A 16,368-nucleotide genomic window follows, 5' to 3' on the forward strand; every position below is an offset into this window, starting at 1 on the left:
CATTTCTGACAGAGAAGGAGTGCACGGCTCTCGCAGTCAACGTTATAGAGTCACGGATGTTTACAGCATGGAAACAGGCCCTTCGGCCCAGCTTGTCCATGCTGCCCAGTTTCTATCACTAAGCTAGTCCCACTTGCCCGCATTTGGCCCATATCCCTCTAAACCCACCCTGCCCATGTAACTGTCTAACTGTTTTTTAAAGGAAAAAATTGTGCCCGCCTCTACCACTGCCCCTGGCAGCTCGTTCCAGATGCTCACCACCCTCTGTGTGAGGAAATTTCCCCTCTGGTCTCTTTTGTATCTCTCCCCCCTCACCTTAAACCTGTGCCCTCTAGTTCTAGACTCCTCTACCTTTGGGAAAAGATGTTAACCGTCTACCTTATCTATGCCCCTCATTATTTTATAGACCTCTATAAGGTCACCCCGAAGCCTTTTATGCACCAGGGAAAAAAGTCCCAGCCCATCCAGCCTCTCTTTATAACTCAGACCGTCAAGTCCTGGTAGCATCCTCGTAAATCTCTTCTGCAATCTTTCTAGTTTAACAATATCCTTCCTATAATAGGGTGACCAGGACTGGACACAGTATTCCATGTGTGGTCTTACTAATGTCTTGTACAACTTCAACAAGACGTCCCAATTCCTGTATTCAATATTCTGACCAATAAAACCTAACATGCTGAATGCCTTCTTCACCATCCTGCCCACCTGCGACTCCACCTTCAAGGAGCTATGTATCTGTACCCCAAGATCTCTTTGTTCTGTAACTCTAATGTTGTGAGCAATCAGCACGCACCTCACTTCACTAGCCCTTGCTAGAGGGGTCACATTTCTGTGGATAGCCTTCAGAAGCTCGGGTTTTGCATCTTGGAGCTGCCTGAGAAAGTTAAGAGGAGATTTGATGGGAGTATTTAAAATAATGAAGGTTTCAATTTGAGGTGATTGGCAAACAAACCAGATATGACATGAAGGAAATCATTTATATGCAGTAAGTCATTAGGATTTGCAGTGCATTGTCCGATAGGATGTCAGTAACAGAATAGAATAGAATTCCTACAGTGCAGAAGGAGGCCATTCGGCCTGTCAAGTCAGCACTGACCCTCCAGGAGCACCCGGCCTAGGCCCCCCCACCTTATATCCCTGTAAACCCATCTCACCTGCACATCTTTGGATCTTAAGGGGCAATTTAACAAGACCAATCCACCTAACCTGTACATCTTTGGACTGTGGGGAGGGCAGCACGGTGGTGCAGTGGTTAGCACTGCGGCCTCATGGCGCCGAGGTCCCAGGTTCGACCCCGGCTCTGGGTCCGTGTGGAGTTTGCACATTCTCCCCGTGTCTGCGTGAGTTTCACCCCCACAACCCAAAAGATGTGCAGTTTAGGTGGATTGGACACGCTAAATTGCCCTTTAATTGGGGGAAAAAGAATTGAATACTCTCAAAGTCTTTGCACTGCGGGAGGAAAGTGGAGCACCCAGCGGAATCCCACACTGTCACGGGGAGAATGTGCAGACTCCACGGAGACAGTCACCCGAGGCCGGAATCGAACCAAGGTCCCTGGCGCTGTGAGGCAGCAGTGCTAACCGCTGTGCTACCGTGTCACCCCTAATTGAAGAGTAATCTTCAAAAGTGAAGTGATTAAATACTTGAAGAAGGAAATAAATTGCAGGGATATGGGGAAAGAGCTGGGGGAGGGGGAACAGCACTCAGAATGGCCAATAAATACTGGTCTTGCCAGTGACGCCCCCGACCCATGAAAGAAACTACTCAAGAGTTCCAATCCTACCCAGGTCAAGGGTTTGTGCTCAGGGAGTGTCCAACGAGGCATGATTGGATTGAGCACAGGGTTTTTATTATTCATTTACGGGATGTGTGTGTCGCTGGTTAGGCCAGCGTTTAGGGCGACTAGGGGCTTTTCACAGTAACTTCATACTTATGACAATAAAAGATTATTATTGTTATAAATCTGAAATTAAAAACAGAAAACGCTGAGGAGGCCTGGCAGCATCTGCGAAGGGGGAGAAAGATAGGCCGGAATTCCCCGGCCATTGGGATTTCCCTGTTCCCCCTGGCAGCGCACCGCCGCACGTGGGTTTCCTGGAGGTGAGGGGTTGCTTCAATGGGAAATCCCATTGACAAGCAGTGGGAAGATAGAATCCAGTCGCCAGCGAATGGCGCGGCGCCGAGAAACATGCGCCTGGGGAACAGGGGAATCCCACCCAAAGTTAACGGGCTGGGTTGTCCCGCACGCCCGCCGCAAGAACGGCACGGGCGGGCCGCGTACAATGGAGAACTCCAATGACCTCGGGCGGGATTCTCCGGTCGCCGGGCGGACATGGCCGGGGAATCCCGCCCCACGTGTCCGCTTCGGGATCTTTCATCAGAACTGGAAGAGATTAGAAACTGAACATTCTCCAAACAAGTCTGGAGTTCAGAAAAAATGGGGAGGAATAACGGTGGAATAGTCTGTGCTGTGGGGAGCGGTGTGTGGACAGGAGAGATTGAGGGACAGGTGGGATGGTGGTGCAAGGGGACCAGCGGATAAACAAAAGGTGGGCTCGGTAAATAGGTACAGCACAATCCTTTCCAGTCCCCCTGCCTGGGGAAAAATGCGAGCGATGATTATAATCTAGAGTTGTTGAATTCAGTGTTCTAGATAATAATGTCTAAACACAAAGAAAAGAAGGTTCCTCAAGGTTATACCCAACTGTGTTTGTTTCATATCATCAGGGTCACCTTCCCTTTCCCCACAGTGTTGCAAGGTTGACTGTCACCCCATTTGTCTGCATCATGAATGCTTATTTCTCAGCCTCCAAGTCCTGGAGTGGGTCTTGAACTTACCTCCACTGACTCAGGGGCAGGAGCACTACCATCTGAGCCACCTAGATTGTGGCAACACAGCTCCTTTACATTGATGGTGTGGAAGATTGGGAGCTCAGCTCGCTGCCTGAGCATTAAATTACCATGATAGATCCGCTCTCCTCTCCCCCCCCCCCCCACCCCCAAACGCACTCCGCCTCCACAAGCCCCATTATGTTGTGGGAGTGAAAAACAGGAGGCTTCCACATCAGACAATCTGCAAGGTCAACTTTCCACCCAGGTGGAAACTTTCACTCGCTCTTGGGTTGTGCGTTGCAGAAAGCAAAACCTTTGTTACATATTCAAATGTTGATCAAAGCTATCTTTATCTGCTCTGAGTGGCACAGTGAGCTTTGTTTACTTTGCCATGGGAACCTGGGTCTCTGCCAAATACTCGCTTCCCACATGCTGATGATAGTTCACTATTTAATGGACTTACTCAGCTTCCTGGTAAAGGTCATTCCTGGTGTTGATCGCAATTAAAGATAGCTGCAGTGTGAGGCTGGAGAATACATTTGCAGCACTATGGGGAGTGGAACTAACAGAGGGCCACCTTGGACCTGAAGGGCAGAATGGTCTCCTTCTGTGCTGTAATCATTCTATGGTTATACAGCAATTTATTTTTGGTAAATATTTTTATTGCGTTTTTAGCGTTTTATACATAACAGTCAAACAATAAAGCATGTATCAACAACCTCAACAAACCATAGCAACCCAAAACAAACCCCCCAACCAGCAATTATAACCTCCCCCTCTCCAATAGAATCCTCCCGCAACAGCTAACAGCAACCAGATCCTTGAAATGCGAAATAAACGGACGCCATCTGCGATAGAACCCGTCAATCGCTCCCCTCATCGTGAACTTAATCTTCTCGAGATGCAGAAAAATAACTAAACCTCTCCAATATCCCCATAATATCTCCCATCATTGCCCCCGGGTCCCTCCCATACCCTAGAGATCAAGGGCGTACAAAGATAGTCTATGCTCCACCCCCCCCTCACAATCCCACCCCTCACAATCCCTCTCCATTTGTCCGACGCCCTCAAGGCAATTGCCAATGACTCAATCGCCAATGTGAACAACAACAGAGACATGGGACAACCCTGCCTCGTCCCCCTGTGCAACCTAAAGGGCCCAAACTCATTGTGTTAGTTCGCACACTGGCCGGCAGTGCCATGTACAACTGTCGGACCCACACCACAAACCCAGGTCCGAACCCAAACCTTCCCAGAACTGTAAACAAGTATCCCCATTCAGCCCTATCAAAGGCCTTTTCTGAGTCCAAGGTACAGTTATCTCTGTCTCTGGCCCCACCGCCAGTGCCAGAACCACATTGCGTAAAACCTCGCATCGGACAAACCTCTGGGAGTCACGGCTCCAACCTTAACGCCTGAACCTTCGCTAGGAGCTTTGCATCCACATTAAGCAGAGAAATCGGCCGATACGACCCCTACTCCTTGGGGTCCTTATCCTTCTTTAGAAGGAGGGTGATAGAAGCCTGCCTCATGCCTCCGAAAGGGGACCCCGTGCCAGTGAATCATTAAACATCCCCAACACCAATGGGGTCAACTGATCTACACACTTCTTATAGAATTCTACCGGGAACCCATCTGGCCCCGGCACCTTCCCAGCCTGCATCTTCCCCAAAGCCATACATACCTCCTCCAGCCCCAATGCTGCCTCCAAACCTTCCCGCAACTTCTCCGCAACGAGGAAACTACAACCCCTCTAAAAACCCCAAGATCCTCTGTTCACCCTCCAGTGCCTCTGACTTATAAAGCCCCTCATCGAAGGAGCAAAACTCCTCATTGATCTTTTCTGAGGCAGACACTAATTCCTACCCCCCCCCCCCCCCCCCCCCCCCCCCCCCACCCCACTCCGCTGGGCTCCCGCACCCACACAATCTCTCTAGCAGCTTCTTGCCGTCTCAACTAATGAGCAAAATGATGACTGGCCGTCTCTCCATACTCGCGCACCGTCCTCTTTCCCCGACGCAGCTGATGCACCAGCCGGCCGGTGGACAACAGGTCAAACTGCATTTGCACCTTCTTCCTACGCACCCAAAGCTTTGACGTAGGATCAGTCGCACACTCCCTCTCCACCACCAAGATCTCATCCACCAACCCCTGCCTTGCCTACCCATCCATATGAACCTTGTACGAAATGACCTCCCCCCCCCCCCCCCCACCGCCGCCTTTAATGCCTCCCGCAACTTAGAGGACGAGACCGTCAATTATCATTCCACGTCGCACAGTCCCCTAAGGCCCTAAAAATCTTTACACAGAACCCGAGGGCAGCCAGGAAACCACGTCCTGCTTCAAATCCACTCAGTGCGGCGCATGGTCCAGGATAACCACTGCCGAAAGTATACAGAGATCGTAAGAGGAGATAGACAGATTTTTAATGAGCAATGGGTTAAAGGGTTATGAAGAATGGACAGGAAAGTAGACTTGAGACCGTGAGGGGGATCAGCTATGATTGTATTGAATGACGGGGCGGGCTCATATCATAGAATTTACAGTGCAGAAGGAGGCCATTCGGCCCATCGAGTCTGCACCGGCTCTTGGAAAGAGCACCCTACCCAAGGTCAACACCTCTACCCTATCCCCATAACCCAGTAACCCCACCCAACACTAAGGGCAATTTTGGACACTAAGGGCAATTTATCATGGCCAATCCACCTAACCTGCACATCTTTCAACTGTGGGAGGAAACCGGAGCACCCGGAGGAAACCCACGCACACACGGGGAGGATGTGCAGACTCCGCACAGACAGTGACCCAAGCCGGAATCGAACCTGGGACCCTGGAGCTGTGAAACAATTGTGCTATCCACAATGCTACCGTGCTGCCCATCGAGGGGCTGAATGGCTCACTCCAGCTCCTAGTTCTTATGTTCTTATCTTCTATGTTCTCTGAAGGTGGCAAACAAGCTGATAAAGCTGTTTTTTAATGCCAAACATTTGTACCACATTGGTCAAGCCACAGTGAGACAATTGTGTCCAATTCTAGATGCTGCACTTTGGGAAGGATATCAGGACCTTGGAGAGGGCAGTGGAGATTTTCTAACATGGCACCAGGGATGGGTGGAGAGACTGGACTGGAGCGGCAGGAACTCACCGAGACTCCTCAGACAGCACCTTCCAAACGCATGACTGCTACAATCTAGAAGGACAAGGGCAGCAGATACATGGAAACACCACCTTCCAGTTCCCCTCCAAGTCACTCACCACCCTGACTTGGAATTATATCACCATTCCCTCACTGTCACTGGGTCAAAATCCTGGAATTCCCTCTCCATCAGCACTGTGGGTGTACCTACACCAGAAGGATTGCAGCAGTTGAAGAAGGAAGCTCACCATCACATTCTTCAGGGCAATTAGGGATGGGCAATAAATGCTGGCCCAGTGACTCCCACATCCCATGAATGAGTATGAAAATAAAGCTGGGCTCGTTCTCCCTGGAGCAGAGAAGGTTGGGTGGGAGATTTAATAGAGCTATTCAAAATTATGAGGCTGTTTTGACTGAGTAAATAATAAGGAACTGTTTCCATTGGAAAGGGTCCCAGTGGCCAGAGGGTGCAGATTTAAGTTAATTGGCAAAAGACCCTGAGGGGTAGATGAGCTGACACAGCGAGATGTAATGATCTGGAATACGTTTCCTGAAAGGGTGATGGAAGCAGATTCAAGCAGAACTTTCAAAAGTGAATTGGACAAATACTCAAAAAGGAACAATGTTCAAGGCTTTGGGGAAAAAGCAGGAGAGTGAGAGCTAATTGGACAAAGAGCTGGCCCAGGCATGATGGGTCAGAGAGCCCCCATCTGTGCTTTCTGGTATGATGATTCTATTCTGTTGTAATCATAAATTTCCTATAATTGATCATATGCAAAATCATATACCATATACGATAGGGTGTTATGGTAACGTAGGGCTGCACGGTGGCACAGTGGTTAGCACTGTTGCTTCACAGCGCCAGGGTCCCAGGTTTGATTCCCGACTTGGTCACTGCCTGTGCAGAGTCTGCGCGCTCTCCCCGTGTCTGCGTTGGTTTCCTCCGGGTGCTCCGGTTTCCTCCCACAAGTCCCGAAAGTCGTGCTTGTTAGGTGAATTGGACATTCTGAATTCTCCCTCTGTGTACCCGAACAGGCGCCGTAGTGTGGCGACTAGGGGATTTTCACGGTCATGTCATTGCGGTGTTGATGTAAGCCGACTTGTGACAATAAAGATTATTATCTAGTTTGTTTCACGCTGTTTGTGAAGGTCAAGATGGATTGTCAAATGCAGATGTAAGATTTGAGACTAATTCTGATATTATCTGTATTTCTTTAGGAGGAGATGAGGATGAAGAATGTTGTATGAAGATTGCTTTACAATGCAAAACAACTTCTTAAAGCTTCCTTAGGATTTGTCTGTTCTCAAGTGGTAGTGATGTGTGTTCAATATAATTTCTTTACTGTTCAAAAACGTTTTTTTGGCAGCATGTATAGATATCTTATGCCAGAGCATTCAATGCCTTTTATTTTAATGACTGAAAACACTATGGTAGTGCTTTTGCTCAGCATTCAGCTATTAAAGATGGTAACTGGTTTGTCATTGTAGTGAACCTTGTGCATAACAGCACTTTGATGGTGAAAGGGTTAATTGCGGTTAGTCACAGGTAAATTAATATTCGGCCTTAAAAAGGCCTCGAAGGACTAATTCAGTGACCCTGATTGAATTTGGGGGCGTTTGACGCTGGCAATGTCACACCATTCAAGAAAATATTAACAGCTGAGCTGACTATCTCTCTCTCTCTCTAATAAGATGGGGAACAGGTAGTCCAGAGAAGGCTAATCAATTCCACCTGAGCCACACCACAATCTAAACATAATTCAGGGTTTAATTTATGTAACAGTCTCTAGTATTAGAGCTGTGCAAAAGAAATACAGGATCTATCACAGAATATGTTGTCTGGTGTTGGATTTCGTACAAATTATTTGATTTGAGCTTTCTGACTCCGAATATCTTTCGACGGCTGTTTACTCTTCAGTTTGTGACAATACGTAGTGGTATGATTGTGATTTAACTTTGATGCCGCTTACATTGTTAAATCAAGACTTTTGTAAAAGAAGGCAGATATATTCAGTATTCAGTGAAAGCACAACCACTGGTTAACTAGTGCCAGGCCCAATAGCAGAGATACGAAGGTGTGGACATTATTTAGAATGGTCGTAATTTGTGGTCCTTACTTCGCAGCCTCTGTACTTGGTACACTGGCATTCATACATTACACAGCCAGTTTTATTCATTGCACTGCACTTTTTCATGCAGAGTACAGCAGCAATCTCCTGATGCCCGCACCCCCACCCACCCCCTCCCGGAAATGTAACAGCGTCAGATCTCATCATCCAGCTACCACCAAACTATTGGAACCTGCAATCCTAAAATCAGGAATGCAAAGCAGAATCGAGGGAAAATTCCAGGTGTAATCTAGCCAGGTGTAACCCGTATTTTTACAACACAGGATTATCTAGTTACTGTAAAGTGTGAATGTTGGCCCTCGGTTTTAATGGGGTACATAGGTGATACTCTCTGGTTTGTTATGGAGGGACCTGGTGCTATGTCAAATACAGAGCTATCCCGTTTACAAGCAAAAATAAAAGCAACTTACTGCCGATGCGGGAATCTGAAACAAAAACAGAAAACACTGGACAATCTCAGCAGGTCTGACAGCGTCTGTGGAGAGAGAAGGAAGCTAACGTTTCCAGTCTGGATGACTCTTTGTCACAGCTGTAAGACAAAGAGTCAGCTCTGACAAAGAGTCACCCAGACTCGAAACGTTAGCTGCCTTCCCTCTCCACAGATGTTCCCGTTTACAAGCAGTTGCATCTGCAACAATTCTCAGGTTTTTTTTTTAATACCATTTGCACCTCTAAAGTCCAGGAAGAGATAATCTGTTACCTGATAACCAAAACAGTGTCTTACTTTTGAAGCAAATATTTTAAGGTATCAGCATCACCCAGGTGCAAATTCCTCTTTGGTGTAGCAATGATGTGGAGATGCCGGCGTTGGACTGGGGTGAGCACAGTAAAAAGTCTTACAACACCAGGTTAAAGTCCAACAGGTTTGTTTCGAATCACTAGCTTTCGGAGCGCAGCCTCACCCGAGGAAGGAGCTGCGCTCCGAAAACTAGTGACTCGAAACAAACCTGTTTGACTTTAACCTGGTGTTGTAAGACTTCTTACTGTGCCTTTGGTGTAGGCAGAGAGTTCTCAAGCTGTTGTTGGTCTGCTGCTCAGTGTTGGTGTTAAACTGTAGCCTGGCGCTACTGAAAGGCACAGTTTGGACAGCAACTTGTAACGCATGCACCGGTTGCACTGTCCAGTTTATGCTGATGTGAAACAGATTCAATTGTTCAATGTTAGAGCTGATTTCCTCCCCAAGTGGACATTCCCTGCTCTCGAAGGGAAGGAGGATTCATGGTAAAACCTCAGCCCACATTTGCCGAGTTTCCATTAGTCTTCCGAGAGTATTTTCCAACAAGTGGTCACGGGAAATGTGAACTCAGTGCTGGAGTTGTCACTGGTATCGGTCCTGCAGCCCACATAGGTTCACAGTGCATCTTCATTGGGCAATCAACCAGCAAAATTTCCACCAGTTCCAAAACGAATGAGAAATTGGCGACGATCCGATTAATCCAGGGAGATTGTGCGGAATGATATCGGTGCTGCTGAGAGAGTAGCGAAATTGAGGTGGTTTTCTCCGAAGTGGAGATGGTTAAAGGGAGATTTAACGGAGGTGTTCAAAAACCACGGTAGCATGGTGATTAGCACAATTGCTTCACAGCTCCAGGGTCCCAGGTTCGATTCCCGGCTTGGGTCACTGTCTGTGTGGTGTTTGCACGTTCTCCCCGTGTGTGCGTGGGTTTCCTCCGGGTGCTCCGGTTTCCTCCCACAGTCCAAAGATGTGCAGGTCAGGTGGATTGGTCATGCTAAAGTTGCCCTTCGTGTCCAAAATTGCCCTTAGTGTTGGGTTGGGTTACTGGGTTATAGGGATAGGGTGGAGGTGTGGGATTGGGTAGGGTGCTCTTTCAAAGAGCCGGTGCAGACTCGATGGGCCGAATGGCCTCCTTCTGCACTGTAAATTCTATGATTCTAAAAAATGTAAGGGTGTCGATAGAACAATTATGGAGAAACTGTTTCTATTGGTCAGTCACCGGAGGCAGGGGAGGGGTACAGATTTAAGATGATTGATAAAAGAACCTGAGCGGGCGATGTGAGCATTTTTTAACACAGCGAGTTATTCTGGTCTGAAAGGGGGGCGGAAAGAGATTTTAGAGTCATTTTCAAAAAGGAGTTGGATAAATACTCAAAGGGGATAAATGAAATGAAAATCGCTTATTGTCACAAGTCGGCTTCAAATGAAGTTACTGTGAAAAGTCCCTAGTCGCCACATTCCGGCGCCTGTTCGGGGAGGCTGTTACGGGAATCGAACCGTGCTGCTGGCCTGCCTCGGTCTGCTTTCAAAGCCAGTGATTTAGCCCTGTGCTAAACAATTGGTAGGACTGCGGAGAAAGAAGCGGTGGAGTGGGACTAATTGGATAGCTCTTTGAAAGAGTGAGAATGAGGTACCAAATGACCTCGTTCTGGAGTGAATCATTCATGATTCTAACCCAAATGTTGAATTTAAGGCATGTGGGATGAAATTCGCTCTTGAGATTTTATAAAGGGGAATCAATTTTTTTCTCCCTAATTAACTATCCACAAACAAAATCTGCAGGAATTTTGAAGCATGCTGTTTCTAAGATTGCAAATTCATGTTATCATAGAATTTACAGTACAGAAGGAGGCCATTCGGCCCATCGAGTCTGCACCAGCTCTGAGAAAGAGCACCCTACCCAAGGTCAACACCTCCACCCTATCCCCATAACCCAGTAGCCCCACTCAACACTAAGGGCAATTTTGGACACTAAGAGCAATTTATCATGGCCAATCCACCCAACCTGCACATCTTTGGACTGTGGGAGGAAACCAGAGCACCCGGAGGAAACCCACGCACACACGGGGAGGATGTGCAGACTCCGCTCAGGCAGTGACCCAAGCCGGTATCGAACATGGGACCCTGGAGCTGTGAAGCAATTGCGCTATCCACAATGCTACCGTGCTGCCCTTCAAATGAAGTTACTGTGAAAAGCCCCTAGTCGCCACATTCTGCCGCCTGTTCGGGGAGGCTGTTACGGGAATTGAACCGTGCTGCTGGCCTGCCTTGGTCTGCTTTCAAAGCCAGCGATTTAGCCCTGTGCTAAACAGCCCCTAAGGCCTTTGTCAGGTGTAACTGTGCATTCAGCAGCTTGGGGATGTACACAAAGGAGATTTGGTCCTGAATCTTGGTGATCAGGGAAGGGGAGATTTTTTGCCTCTGGCTCTGACAGGTCAGCTATGCCTGGGCAATTACAACAAAGTCAGATGTATCGGAGCTTGCACACTCAATTTTCCATCCGTTACTTTAAATACAGAGAAAAATTATGCGTGGTCCCATTACAAGTGGCTCTCCAACCTGCTGACTCGGTTTTCATTCTAAAGTGTCTCAGGCGATCCACCTAACCACAGAGACAGGGGGGAATGGGGCAATTTAGCGTGGCCAATCCACCTAGCCTCCACATCTTTGGGTTGTGGGGGTGAAACCCACGCAGACACAGGGAGAATGTGCAAACTCCACATGGACAGTGATCCAGACCTGGAATCGAACCTGGGACCTCGACGCCGTGAGGCAACAGGGCTAACCCACTGCGCTACCGTGCTGCCCTAACCACAGAGACAGAAAGATCTCCTGAGTGTGGCACATTGGAGCAGTCGTTAGCACTGCTACCTCACGACACTGAGGACCCGGATTCGATTCCAGCCCTGGGTCACTGTCCATGTGGAGTTTGCATATTCTCCTCTTGTCTGCGTGGGTCTCACCCCCACAACCCAAAGATGTGCACGGTAGGTGGATTGGCCACACTAAATTGCCCCTTAATTGGGAAAAAAATAATTGGGCACTCTAAATTAAAAAAACAAAATCTCCCTGGGGCCTGAATTGATTGTGAAGATTTAAGGGGTTGAAAGAGCTTTTGCAGGGAAGGTATCTGGCCAGTGGCTTGTATCGGACAGAGTTTTTTTCAGCCTGAATGCTACAGCATCCCCTCCCTCTTATATTGGTGAGCACAGTACGAAGTCTTACAACACCAGGTTAAAGTCCAACAGGTTTGTTTCGATGTCACTAGCTTTCGGAGCGCTGCTCCTTCCTCAGGTGAATGAAGAGGTATGTTCCAGAAACACATATATAGACAAATTCAAATATGCCAGACAATGCTTGGAATGCGAGCATTAGCAGGTGATTAAATCTTTACAGATCCAGAGATGGGGTAACCCCAGGTTAAAGAGGTGTGAATTGTCTCAAGCCAGGACAGTTGGTAGGATTTCGCAGGCCAGATGGTGGGGGATGAATGTAATGCGACATGAATCCCAGGTCCCGGTTGAGGCCGCACTCATGTGTGCGGAACTTGGCTATAAGTTTCTGCCCGGCGATTCTGCGTTGTCGCGCGTCCTGAAGGCCGCCTTGGAGAACGCTTACCCGGAGATCAGAGGCTGAATGCCCTTGACTGCTGAAGTGTTCCCCGACTGGAAGTGAACATTCCTGCCTGGTGATTGTCGCGCGATGTCCGTTCATTCATTGTCGCAGCGTCTGCATGGTCTCGCCAATGTACCACGCTTCGGGACATCCTTTCCTGCAGCGTGTGAGGTAGACAACGTTGGCCGAGTCGCACAAGTATGTACCGCGTCTATATATATGTTTCTGGAACATACCTCTTCATTCACCTGAGGAAGGAGCAGCGCTCTGAAAGCTAGTGACATCGAAACAAACCTGTTGGACTTTAACCTGGTGTTGTAAAACGTCTTACTGTGCTCACCCCAGTCTAACGCCGGCATCTCCACATCATGGCTACCATCTTATATTGGTGACACTGCATCTAAATATTTGTAAGGCAATTGGACAATTACCTGTTGGCCGAGTGAAAAGGGGAATGTTGTTCTTGTTGTTACAGAATGCATTCACTTCAAATATTTTTTCAGAAATTTGTGTGCCAAGGTTCACAAGTTGCTGAGGCTGCAACTTTGTACAAATTGCCATTTGATTTCCACTGAAGACTTTATTATTTTCTTCTTTGTCCATTGCCTTGGTTGGTACTGTGGGTTTTTCATTGAATAGAGTTCAATTACTTAAAGACTGTAAAGTACGTGTTAATGACATTTCCCTGAGTAAACTGTGCTATGTATGCTTGCAACCACCCCATGCCCCACCCCATGAACATCGCAATGCTTGTGTTCTAGGGTGAACCTACTTTCACCTTGTTAGAGCTCCATTGTCTACTGTTTACACTGTTCCGATGTGTCAGATGTGCATTGTAAAGAGTGTGAGGGTACGTGTGAAGACTGTGCGAGTTGCGATCGACAGAAGTGTGAGGAAGAATTGCCCAGCGCAACTGTGAAGTCACTGCTGTGATGAGCTCCTTGGGGATGAAAGGAGCAAACGTTGGTGGAAGGTATTGGCTAGATATCCGGATGGAGATGACATTGAGGAGCAGGAGGAGCAAAATGCGGAACATGGAAATGAGCTGAGAAAGGATCCTCAAAACCGAGGCTAAAACATTGTAAAGATACAGTTATACATCAGGGAATTGCACTAGTCAAGTGTTGCACAACGGGAAAGTATTTTTAAACAGTGTTAATAAATGGAGGACTGTTTCTTTTATAATGTCAAATATGGAAACAACGTGCGAGCCAATATTATGTATGTATTGGATTTGCCAAATAAAGAAATGTAATTTTCCAGTGAACAGTCTTACGTTTTCTCTTCAACTATTTTTTGGTGGATGAGAGATTCAGATCAGATATACTGAAAAAGTATTTGAGATGCTTAATGTACAAAATCCCACCAAATTTCTGTTACTTAAAATTGTTATTGTAAGTTTTTGTTTGAATTAGTGTATATTCTCCTTTCTTTGTCATATCCTCCAATACACCATTAACGTTAAACTCAATTAAGGGCGGTACAGTGGCGCAGTGGTTAGCACTGCTGCCTCACAGCGCCGAGATCCCAGGTTCGATCCCAGCCACAGGTCGCTGCCCGTGTGGAGTTTGCACGTTCTCCCTGTGTCTGCGTGGGTCTCACCCCCACAACTCAAAGGTGTGCAGGGTAGGTGGATTGGCCGTGCTAAATTGCTTCGTAATTGCAAAAAAATAACACTTGGGTACTATAATTTTTTTTTAAAAATACAAAGAAACATCAAAACCAATCACTGAATGTGCAACAGCTGGTTTCACACAATTGAACAATTAAATGGATGTCGCACAATGTTCACCACATGGGTAATTCTAAGCTGAAAACATGATAACTTCCTGGTTCCCCAGCGTCGCATTTCGGGGTACCCCAAAGATGAGCTGGGTATCCCTTTAGGGTTGGCCAGGAGCGCTAACTTCTTCTGGAGAATTGCACTGGGCTGGGAACCATCAGACAAGAGCAATTTAATTTATTAACTCCTGCCCGTTCAGCCAGTTTTACCCTGATAGTTACTCTGAAAGAGTTAGAGGAAAATAAATTCTAATTCCAGAGTAACTATTTAAATAATCCAGACCCAGCCTCGCACAGGAGAGAGATTTTCCTGTGATTCCAAATTAGTTCTATTTCACTCGGGCTCCTTGATGCCACACTTGGTCGAATGCTTTTTTGTTCTTCAGGGCAGTCACTCTCACCTCATCTCTTGAATTTGACTCTTTTGTCCATGTTTAGACCGAGACTGTAATGAGGTCAGGAACTGAGTGGCTCTCTGGCAACACCCAGACTGAGTGTTAGTGAACAAGTGTCTGCTGTGCAAGTGCTGCTTGTGAGCACTGTCGATGACACCTTCCATCACTTTGCTGATGATCAAGAGTGCACTGATGGAGCAGGTAATTGGCCAGGTTGAATTTGACCTTTTTGTTGACCGGGCGTACTTGTGATTATACTTTAAAAGTGCTTTATTGGATACATGCAGCGTGGTCATGAAAGGCACTATAGAAATGCAAGTCCTTTAAAAAAAATTTTTTAAGAGTATCCAATTCATTTTTTCCAATTAAGGGGCAATTTAGCGTGGCCAATCCACCTAATCTGCACATCTTTGGGTTGTGGGTACGAAACCCACACAAACATGGGGAAAATGTGCAAACTCCACACGGACAGTGACCCAGAGCCGGGATCGAACCTGGGACCTCAGCGCCGTGAGGCAGCAGTGCTAACCCACTGTGCCAGCGTGCTGCCCCCAAGTCCTTTCTTTTGGATCGAAGGAAGTTGAGGAGGGACTTAATAGAAGCGTTCAAATGCACAAAGCATTTTGATCGAGCAAGTAAATCAAAATTATTTCCTCAGAGGATACAGATTAAAAATAATTGTCAAAAGAGCCCGAGACGAGATGAGGATTATTTTTACGCAGCGAGTTGTTGTGATCTGGAAGGCTCTGTCTGAAAAGGCGGTGGAAGCAGATTCAGTAGGAACTTCCAATTGGATAAATACTTGAAGGGGAGAACATTTTTTGGACAAATTGCAGCTCTTTCAAAAAGTCATCAGAAACTTGTCCATAAGCCACAGAGGGCGGAGAGTTGAAGGAACAAATCGAACACCTTTTATGTTCCAGCTTAATCTTACATTTTCTGTTCCGGGTGCGGCGATGACCAGCTGAGTCGCACGTTTCGGCAGCTCCCGGTGAAACGGACTTTTGGGCTCTTGATAGGAGCCCCAACGGCAATTTTGACGGCTAAAAACACTGTGCGGTAAACCAGAAGGGAATCCCCCCGGACACGGATGAAAAAAGGAGGAGAAAGTGGCCGGATTGCAGTGGATCCTTTAGAACAGCGGCAAGGAAGGCAAGCAAAAACCAAGATGCCGTCGGAAGGTGGCAGTTTAACATGGGGCCCTGAACAACAAGAGTTCTTGAAATGCTGTGTGGAAGAGCTCAAAAAGGAAATGAAGAAAGAGCTGTTGGCCCCGATACTACAGGCGATCGAAGGGCTAAAGGAGGAACAAAAGACCCAGGAGCGGGAGCTTCGGGTCGTGAAGGCAAAGGCAGCCGAGAATGAGGACGACATACAGGGCCTGGTGGTGAAGACGGAGACGCATGAGGCACATCAGAAACGATGTGTGGAAAGGTTGGAGGCACTGGAGAACAACGCAAGGAGGAACAACCTGAGGATTCTTGGTCTTCCTGAAGGTGCGGAGGGAGCGGACGTCGGGGCATATGTGAGCACGATGCTGCACTCGTTAATGGGAGCAGAGGCCCCGGCGGGTCCGTTGGAGGTGGAGGGAGCATACCGAGTGATGGCGCGAGGACCGAGAGCAGGAGAAATTCCCAGAGCCATAGTGGTGAGATTCCTCCGTTTTAAGGATAGAGAAATGGTCCTTAGATGGGCAAAGAAAACTCGGAGCAGTAAATGGGAGAACGCGGTGATCCGCGTTTAT

At 47.5% G+C, this 16,368-nt stretch overlaps 1 protein-coding gene across 1 annotated transcript in view; it reads left to right on the top strand.

Moving 5' to 3' along the window:
* Positions 1–9,718, top strand: part of LOC140408228 (uncharacterized protein C4orf54-like) — a 33,492-nt gene extending 23,774 nt beyond the window's left edge. The window contains exon 4 of the mRNA XM_072495161.1: positions 7,186–9,718. The gene's annotated coding sequence lies outside the window, so the exon portion shown is untranslated. The remainder of the gene's footprint in view (positions 1–7,185) is intronic.
* Positions 9,719–16,368: the final 6,650 nt, after the last annotated feature.

The sequence above is a fragment of the Scyliorhinus torazame genome, chromosome 3, assembly GCF_047496885.1.
Source record: "Scyliorhinus torazame isolate Kashiwa2021f chromosome 3, sScyTor2.1, whole genome shotgun sequence".
Classification (NCBI taxonomy): Eukaryota; Metazoa; Chordata; class Chondrichthyes; order Carcharhiniformes; family Scyliorhinidae; genus Scyliorhinus; species Scyliorhinus torazame.